The following is an 8893-nucleotide window of genomic DNA, read 5'->3' on the forward strand; positions in this document are numbered from 1 at the left end:
GAGGGATAGAGCAAAGAGGGCCAGGATAGAGGGTTATCAGGGCCGTAGAGATTTCATCAGTGGTGGTTTGTCTTCTAGCCATCAGGGTCCACAGAGGGATTCACGATTATCCCAGCAGATGAGTGACCTGCTTAGTGCTAGTGTTGGGACGAGACAAAGAACTTTCAATGCTAGAAGGTTACAAGATTCGAGACAAAGTAGTCAAGTTATCCACCCTTGTAATATCTTTGGGAGGAGACATAGTGGACGATGCTTATGTACTGCAGCAGTTTGTTATGGGTGTGGCCAACCTGGGAACATTAAGAGGAATTGTCCGATGGCTCATCAATCACAAGATTCGGCATGTGGTTCCACCCAGCCAGCTTCGTCTGCTCCTTCAGTTGCTACCTCATCTGGCCAGGAGGCTAGTGGATCAAGAGGTAGAGGTGCTAGTACTTCCTCTCAGGGTAGGCCATCTGGGTCCGGACATCAGAGTTCTATTGGTAGAGGCCAAGCGAGGGTGTTTGCTTTAACACAGCAGGAGGCCTAGACATCCAATGCTGTGGTCTCAAGTATTCTTTCAATTTGTGATATGAATGCTTGAGTCTTATTTGATCTTGGTGCTACCCATTCTTTTACCTCTCCATGTTTTGCATCTCGGTTGGGTAGAGATCGTGTTAGGTGAGAGGAACAATTAGTGGTGTCTACTCCTTTAAAGGAGATATTTGTGGCCGAATGGGAATATGAGTCCTGTGTAGTACGAGTCAAGGACAAGGACAATTTGGTGAATTTGGTGGTGTTAGACACCTTAGACTTTGATGTAATCTTGGGGATGGATTGATTATCACCCTATCATGCTAGTGTGGACTGTTATCATAAATTGGTTAGATTTGATTTCCCCGGTGAACCATCATTTAGTATTCAGGGGGATAGTAGTAATGCTTCAACCAAATTGATGTCGGTCATTTCTGCCAGAAGATTATTATGACAGGGTTGTATAGGTTACTTGGCCGTGGTAAGAGATACTAAGGCGAAGGTAGGAAATGTAAGTCAAGTGTCGATGGTGAAGGAGTTCGTGGATGTATTTCCCAAGGAGCTACCAGGTTGACCTCCCGAGCGGGATATTGAATTTTGCATAGATTTAATTCTCGAGACTAGACCTATATCCATACCCCCATATAGAATGGCACCGGCAGAGCTTAAAGAGCTTAGGGATCAATTAGAGGATTTGTTGGATAAAGGCTTCATCCGTCCTAGTGTATCCCCATGGGGAGCACCGGTGTTATTTGTGAAGAAGAAAGATGGGTCATTTAGGCTGTGCATTGATTATCGACAGGTTAATAAAGTGACGGTGAAGAATAAGTATCCTCTCCCAAGGATAGATGATTTATTTGATCAACTACAAGGAGTATAATGTTTCTCTAAGAAAGATCTGCGATCTGAGTACCATCAATTGAGAATCCAAAATGAAGATATACCCAAGACCGCATTTCGAACAAGATATGGGCACTATGAGTTCTTGGTGATGTCATTTGGACTCACGAATGCTCCTGCAGCATTTATGGATTTGATGAACCGAGTGTTCAAGCCTTATTTGGATAAGTTCGTGGTGGTGTTTATTGATGACATCTTGATATATTCGAAGAGCCGAGAGGAGCATGAGCAGCATCTTAAGATAGTGCTCCAAATTTTGAGAGAACATCAATTGTATGCCAAGTTCTCCAAGTCTGAGTTTTGGCTCGAAAGTGTTGCATTCTTGAGGTATGTGGTATCTAAGGATGGGATACAAGTTGATTCAAAGAAAATTGAAGCAGTGGAAAAATGGCCAAGGCCAACATCAGTTACGGAGATTAGAAGCTTTGTGGGTTTGGCTGGCTATTATCGTCGCTTTGTGAAGGACTTCTCCAAAATAGTCGCCCCTCTGACTAAGCTGACACGTAAGGATACAAAATTTGAGTGGTCTGATGCTTATGAGAATAGCTTTGAGAAGCTTAAGGCATGTCTCACCACAGCTCCAGTGTTAAGCCTATCGCAAGGCACAGGGGGTTACACGGTGTTTTGTGATGCATCGGGGGTTGGTTTAGGATGTGTATTGATGCAACATGGGAAGGTGATTGCGTATGCATCTAGGCAACTTAAAAGGCATGAGCAGAATTACCCCATACACGATTTGGAAATGGCAGCAATCGTGTTTGCCTTAAAGATTTGGAGACATTACTTGTATGGTGAGACTTGCGAGATATACACGGACCACAAAAGTCTGAAGTATATATTTCAGCAGAGGGATCTTAACTTACGGCAACGTAGATGGATGGAGTTGCTAAAGGATTATGATTGTACTATTCTTTATCATCCCGGTAAGGCCAATGTAGTGGCGGATGCCTTGAGTCGAAAATCAATGGGAAGCTTGGCACATATTTCCATTGGTAGGAGATCTTTGGTTAGAGAGATCCATAGCTTGGGAGACATAGGTGTGCGTTTGGAAGTTGCGGAGACAAATGCTTTGCTAGCACACTTTAGAGTGAGGCCTATTTTAATGGACAGGATTAAAGAAGCACAAAGTAAAGATGAGTTTGTGATTAAGGCCTTAGAGGATCCTCAGGGTAGGAAAGGAAAAATGTTTACTAAAGGCACAGATGGAGTGTTGAGGTATGGAACCAGACTTTATGTGCCTGATGGTGACGGGTTGAGGAGAGAAATATTGGAGGAAGCTCACATGGCAGCTTATGTGGTACATCCAGGGGCTACAAAGATGTATCAAGATTTGAAAGAGGTGTATTGGTGGGAAGGACTTAAGAGAGATGTAGCTGAGTTTGTCTCCAAGTGCCTGGTTTGTCAGCAGGTTAAGGCCGAGCATCAAAAGCCTGCAGGGCTACTACAGCCATTACCAGTACCCGAGTGGAAGTGGGAACATATTGCTATGGACTTTGTAACGGGTTTGCCTCGAACCAGTGGGGGATATGATTCAATTTGGATAGTAGTGGACCGGTTAACAAAGTCAGCTCATTTTCTTCTGGTTAAGACTACTTATGGGGCTGCCCAATATGCTCGAGTTTATGTGGATGAGATAGTGCGACTACATGGTATTCCCATTTCTATAGTATCTGACAGAGGAGCTCAGTTTACTAGTAGGTTTTGGGGAAAGTTGCAAGAAGCATTGGGCACTAAGTTGGATTTCAGCACAGCTTTCCACCCTCAGACTGATGGACAATCTGAACGGACCATACAGACATTGGAGGATATGTTGAGGGCTTGTGTGATAGACCTTGGTGTCAGGTGGGAACAATATCTACCCTTAGTGGAATTTGCCTACAACAACAGTTTCCAAACTAGCATCCAAATGGCACCATTTGAGGCCTTATATGGACGAAGATGTAGGTCACCCATTGGATGGCTAGAGGTGGGAGAAAGGAAACTTTTGGGGCCTGAATTGGTGCAGGATGCAACCGAGAAAATACACATGATCCGTCAGAGGATGTTAACAGCACAAAGTAGACAGAAATCATATGCTGATAACCGACGGAGAGACTTGGAGTTCCAAGTAGGAGATCATGTATTTTTGAAAGTTTCGCCAACTAAAGGGGTAATGAGGTTTGGCAAGAAAGGGAAGTTAAGTCCTCGGTATATAGGGCCATTCGAGATCTTAGAAAAGGTTGGAGCGGTGGCTTATCGTTTGGCATTACCGCCAGACCTTTCTAATATTCATCCCGTGTTTCATGTGTCCATGCTTAGGAAGTACAACCCAGATCCATCACATGTAATACGGTATGAAACTATTCAGTTGCAAGATGATCTAACCTATGAGGAACAACCGGTAGCTATCCTTGATAGGCAAGTTAAAAAGCTCCGTTCAAAGGATGTAGCCTCAGTGAAAGTGTTGTGGCGGAATCACACTAGCGAGGAGGTAACGTGGGAAGCTGAGGATGAGATGCGGACAAAGCATCCACACCTCTTCGATATGTAAAGGTAAGCCACTCTACATTGAATTTAAATTCGGGGACCGAATTTTTATTAGTGGGGGAGAATGTGAGACCCTGTCAAGCTCGATTAAAAGACGGTATTGTACCGAGTGGTACAACTAAGTTAAATCGAGCCTTGAACTAGTTCAAATAGAAATTCTAAGAGGAATTTGAAAATTTTAAAACCAACAGAATGGCTTAGAATAGTGATTTGGAGTTCAAGGTCCAGTTTGGAGTCCATCAGAAAATTGACCAATTAGGGACAAAACGGTCATTTTACCATTTGATGATAAAATGGAGATTTTTAGCCAAGATTTGATCACATTTGACCAAGAATAATTATATGAAATATAATTATGATTATTGGAGTATAAAATGATGTTTAGCAGTGAAAAATTGTGATTCTCGGTATTTATGGAGCACAAGGGCAAAATGGTAATTTTGCCACTAAAGGACTAAACGAAAATTTTTTTAAACAATTTTTGCCCCATTTGGTTAATATTGATCAATATTAGTGTTATTTTAGGTTGAAAAGTAGAAATAATGAGATTCCGGTACATTTCGGAGTAAAAGGGCAAAATAGTAATTTTTTCGCCCCAGGGGCAAATCGGTAAATTTTTCACCCCAGCACTTGTCAAGACCAAGGGATTTTAATTGTGGTAGGATTGGATAAATACCAGAATATTTGTGGTGGAAAATTAAGAAGAAAAAGTCAAAAAGTTAAAAATTGGGCCAATAAGCATGTGACACATGGCATGCTTGATTATTTTATTATTTTCTATAGAAATCAGCCCATTAAATCCCCAATTCCCTCACCATATTCGGCCTAGGCATCCAGCAACAAGAAAAAAGGAAGAACAAAAGGAAAAACAAGAAAACCTAGGTGGAAATTCAAAGAAAAAGTGAAGAAATCAAGGAAACAAGCTAGGTAAGTTAAAATTTCTTTAATTCTCCTTGATACCTAGCTTACCCATGCTTTTGTTCTTGATTTCCATGGTTGAATATTGAGTTATCATGATGAATTCAATTCTGAAAAATGGGTATGGAAGAGGAATTGTTGTTGGAATAATTTGATTTTAGACTATGTTAGTGTTTAGGGATAGTTAAGCATGGTTATGAACAAAAACACAAAAGAAATATTCAATTTCTCTAGGGTTCCTTGTTGGCCGAACCATGAGGGCTGAATATCAATGGGGGATTGTTTTTATTTCAAGGAAAATGGCATGGAAAATGATGAAGTAAGGTGAAACGGTTATGTAGAAAAAAATTCGATGCTAGTACACCAAATGACCAAATTTTTTCTATAAGGAATTGTGAGGGTTCTAATGCTGAATTTGGCTTTATTTAAATGTATGTGGTAAATTAAGGTATTAGAGGAGAAATGAATTAATTTGGAGGTGATTTGGACACAATCGCCGATTAATCGGGTGATCGGTCGAATTTAATCGATACCGTGATTAAGCGGTAATCGGACATATTTTTGCATTTACATATCAAGCATTAGTAGTTTAAATTAATTTATATCAATTTAGGGACAATATAGTAAATTCCTCGACTTTGTTATTTGTCAAGGTGGTGAGACGTCCGGAAAAGGCAAAGGAATTACGCCTGAGGACTATTAGTCAGAGTTCACCCGGAATCCGAATTTTCGACACCTGTGAGTGGACTGCCTATCAAAATTGTTTTGGGAATATGACTGTTTTGAACAAAGTGTTTGAATGATTTTATGCAATTTTTCATGAAAATGAATGCCTTGGGAACAAGCTTTTGAGAAAAGGTTTATGTTATGAAATGTGGTTATTATGGATTTCTATGTGGCTGCATTATGTTGATATACATATATGCTTGAATATAATGTTGTGTAATTATGTTGACTCGGCTATGTGCGAGTAGGGAGTGCGCATAAGCCGAGGATGACCCGGTTATGTGCGAGTAGGGAGTGCGCATAACCCGGTGATGACCCAGCCATGTGCGAGTAGGGAGTGCGCATGAGCTGGTGATGATGATGATGAGCTGGTGATGATGATGATGGGTTGGTGAGATGATGATGATGGGTATACACACAAACACACACACAAACACACATATATATATATATATATATACATATATACCCATCATCATCATCTCACCAACCCATCATCATCATCACCAGCTCATCATCATCATCACCAGCTCATGCGCACTCCCTACTCGCACATGGCTGGGTCATCACCGGGTTATGCGCACTCCCTACTCGCACATAACCGGGTCATCCTCGGCTTATGCGCACTCCCTACTCGCACATAGCCGAGTCAACATAATTACACAACATTATATTCAAGCATATATGTATATCAACATAATGCAGCCACATAGAAATCCATAATAACCACATTTCATAACATAAACCTTTTCTCAAAAGCTTGTTCCCAAGGCATTCATTTTCATGAAAAATTGCATAAAATCATTCAAACACTTTGTTCAAAACAGTCATATTCCCAAAACAATTTTGATAGGCAGTCCACTCACAGGTGTCGAAAATCCGGATTCCGGGTGAACTCTGACTAATAGTCCTCAGGCGTAATTCCTTTGCCTTTTCCGGACGTCTCACCACCTTGACAAATAACAAAGTCGAGGAATTTACTATATTGTCCCTAAATTGATATAAATTAATTTAAATTACTAATGCTTGATATGTAAATGCAAAAATATGTCCGATTACCGCTTAATCACGGTATCGATTAAATTCGACCGATCACCCGATTAATCGGCGATTGTGTCCAAATCACCTCCAAATTAATTCATTTCTCCTCTAATACCTTAATTTACCACATACATTTAAATAAAGCCAAATTCAGCATTAGAACCCTCACAGTTCCTTATAGAAAAATTTGGTCATTTGGTGCACTAGCATCGAATTTTTTTCTACATAACCGTTTCACCTTAATTCATCATTTTCCAAGCCATTTTCCTTGAAATAAAAACAATCCCCCATTGATATTCAGCCCTCATGGTTCGACCAACAAGGAACCCTAGAGAAATTGAATATTTCTTTTGTGTTTTTGTTCATAACCATGCTTAACTATCCCTAAACACTAACATAGTCTAAAATCAAATTATTCCAACAACAATTCCTCTTCCATACCCATTTTTCAGAATTGAATTCATCATGATAACTCAATATTCAACCATGGAAATCAAGAACAAAAGCATGGTTAAGCTAGGTATCAAGGAGAATTAAAGAAATTTTAACTTACCTAGCTTGTTTCCTTGATTTCTTCACTTTTTCTTTGAATTTCCACCTAGGTTTTCTTGTTTTTCCCTTTGTTCTTCTTTTTTTCTTGTTGCTGGTTGTCTAGGCCGAATATGGTGAGAGAATTGGGGATTTAATGGGTTGATCTCTATAGAAAATAATAAAATAATAAAGCATGACACGTGTCACATGCTTATTGGCTCATTTTTTTAACTTTTTGACTTTTTCTTCTTAATTTTCCACCACAAATATTCTGGTATTTATCCAATCCTACCACAATTAAAATCCCTTGGTCTTGACAAGTGCTGGGGTGAAAAATTTATTGATTTACCCCCAAAGTGAAAAAATTACGATTTTACCCCTATATTCGAAATGTACCGGAATCACATTATTTCTACTTTTCAACCTCAAATAACACTAATATTGATCAATATTAACCAAATGGGACAAAAATCGTTTTATTAAAATTCTCGGTTAGTCTTCTAGTGGCAAAATTATCATTTTACCCTTATGCTCTAAAAATACCGAGAATCATAATTTTTCACTGCTAAACATCATTCTATACTCCAATAATCATAATTATATTTCATATAATTATTCTTGGTCAAATGTGATCAATTCTTGGCTAGAAATCTCCATTTTATCATCAAATGGTAAAATGATCGTTTTGTCCTTAATCGGTCAATTTTCCTAATGGACTCCAAGCTGGACCTTGAACTTCGAATCACTATTATAAGCCATTCTGTGGGTTTCAAAATTTTCAATTTCCTCTTAGAATTTCCATTTGAATTAGTTCAAGGCTCGATTTAACTTAGTTATACCACTCGGTATAATACCGTCTTTTAATCGAGCTTGACAAGGTCTCACAAGATCAATATCTACCTTTAGTGGAGTTTGCCTACAACAATAGTTTCCAAACTAGCATCCAAATGGCACCATTTGAGGCATTATATGGACAGAGATGTAGGTCACCCATTGGATGGCTAGAGGTGGGAGAAAGGAAACTTTTGGGGCCTAAATTGGTGCAGGATGCAACTGAGAAAATACGCATGATCTGTCAGAGGATGTTAACAGCACAAAGTAGACAGAAATCATATGCTAATAATCGACGGAGAGACTTGGAGTTCCAAGTAAGAGATCATGTATTTTTGAAAGTTTCACCAATTAAAGGGGTAATGAGGTTTGGCAAGAAAGGGAAGTTAAGTCCTCGGTATATAGGGCCATTCGAGATCTTAGAAAGGGTTGGAGCGGTGGCTTATCATTTGGCATTACTGCCAGACTTTTCGAATATTCATCCCGTGTTTCATGTGTCCATGCTTAGGAAGTACAACCCGGATCCATCATATGTAATACGGTATGAAACCATTCAGTTGCAAGATGATCTAACCTATGAGAAACAACCGATAGCTATCCTTGATAGGCAAGTTAAAAAGCTCCGTTGAAAGGATGTAGCCTCAGTGAAAGTGTTGTGGCAGAATCACACTAGTGAGGAGGTAACATGGGAAGCTGAGGATGAGATGAGGACAAAGCATCCACACCTCTTCGATATGTAAAGGTAAGCCACTTTACATTGAATTTAAATTCGGGGACCGAATTTTTATTAGTGGGGGAGAATGTGAGACCCTGTCAAGCTCGATTAAAAGACGGTATTGTACCGAGTGATACAACTAAGTTAAATCGAGCCTTGAACTAGTTCAAATAGAAATTCTAAGAGGAATTT

This window comes from Theobroma cacao, chromosome 3, assembly GCF_000208745.1.
Source record: "Theobroma cacao cultivar B97-61/B2 chromosome 3, Criollo_cocoa_genome_V2, whole genome shotgun sequence".
NCBI lineage: Eukaryota > Viridiplantae > Streptophyta > Magnoliopsida > Malvales > Malvaceae > Theobroma > Theobroma cacao.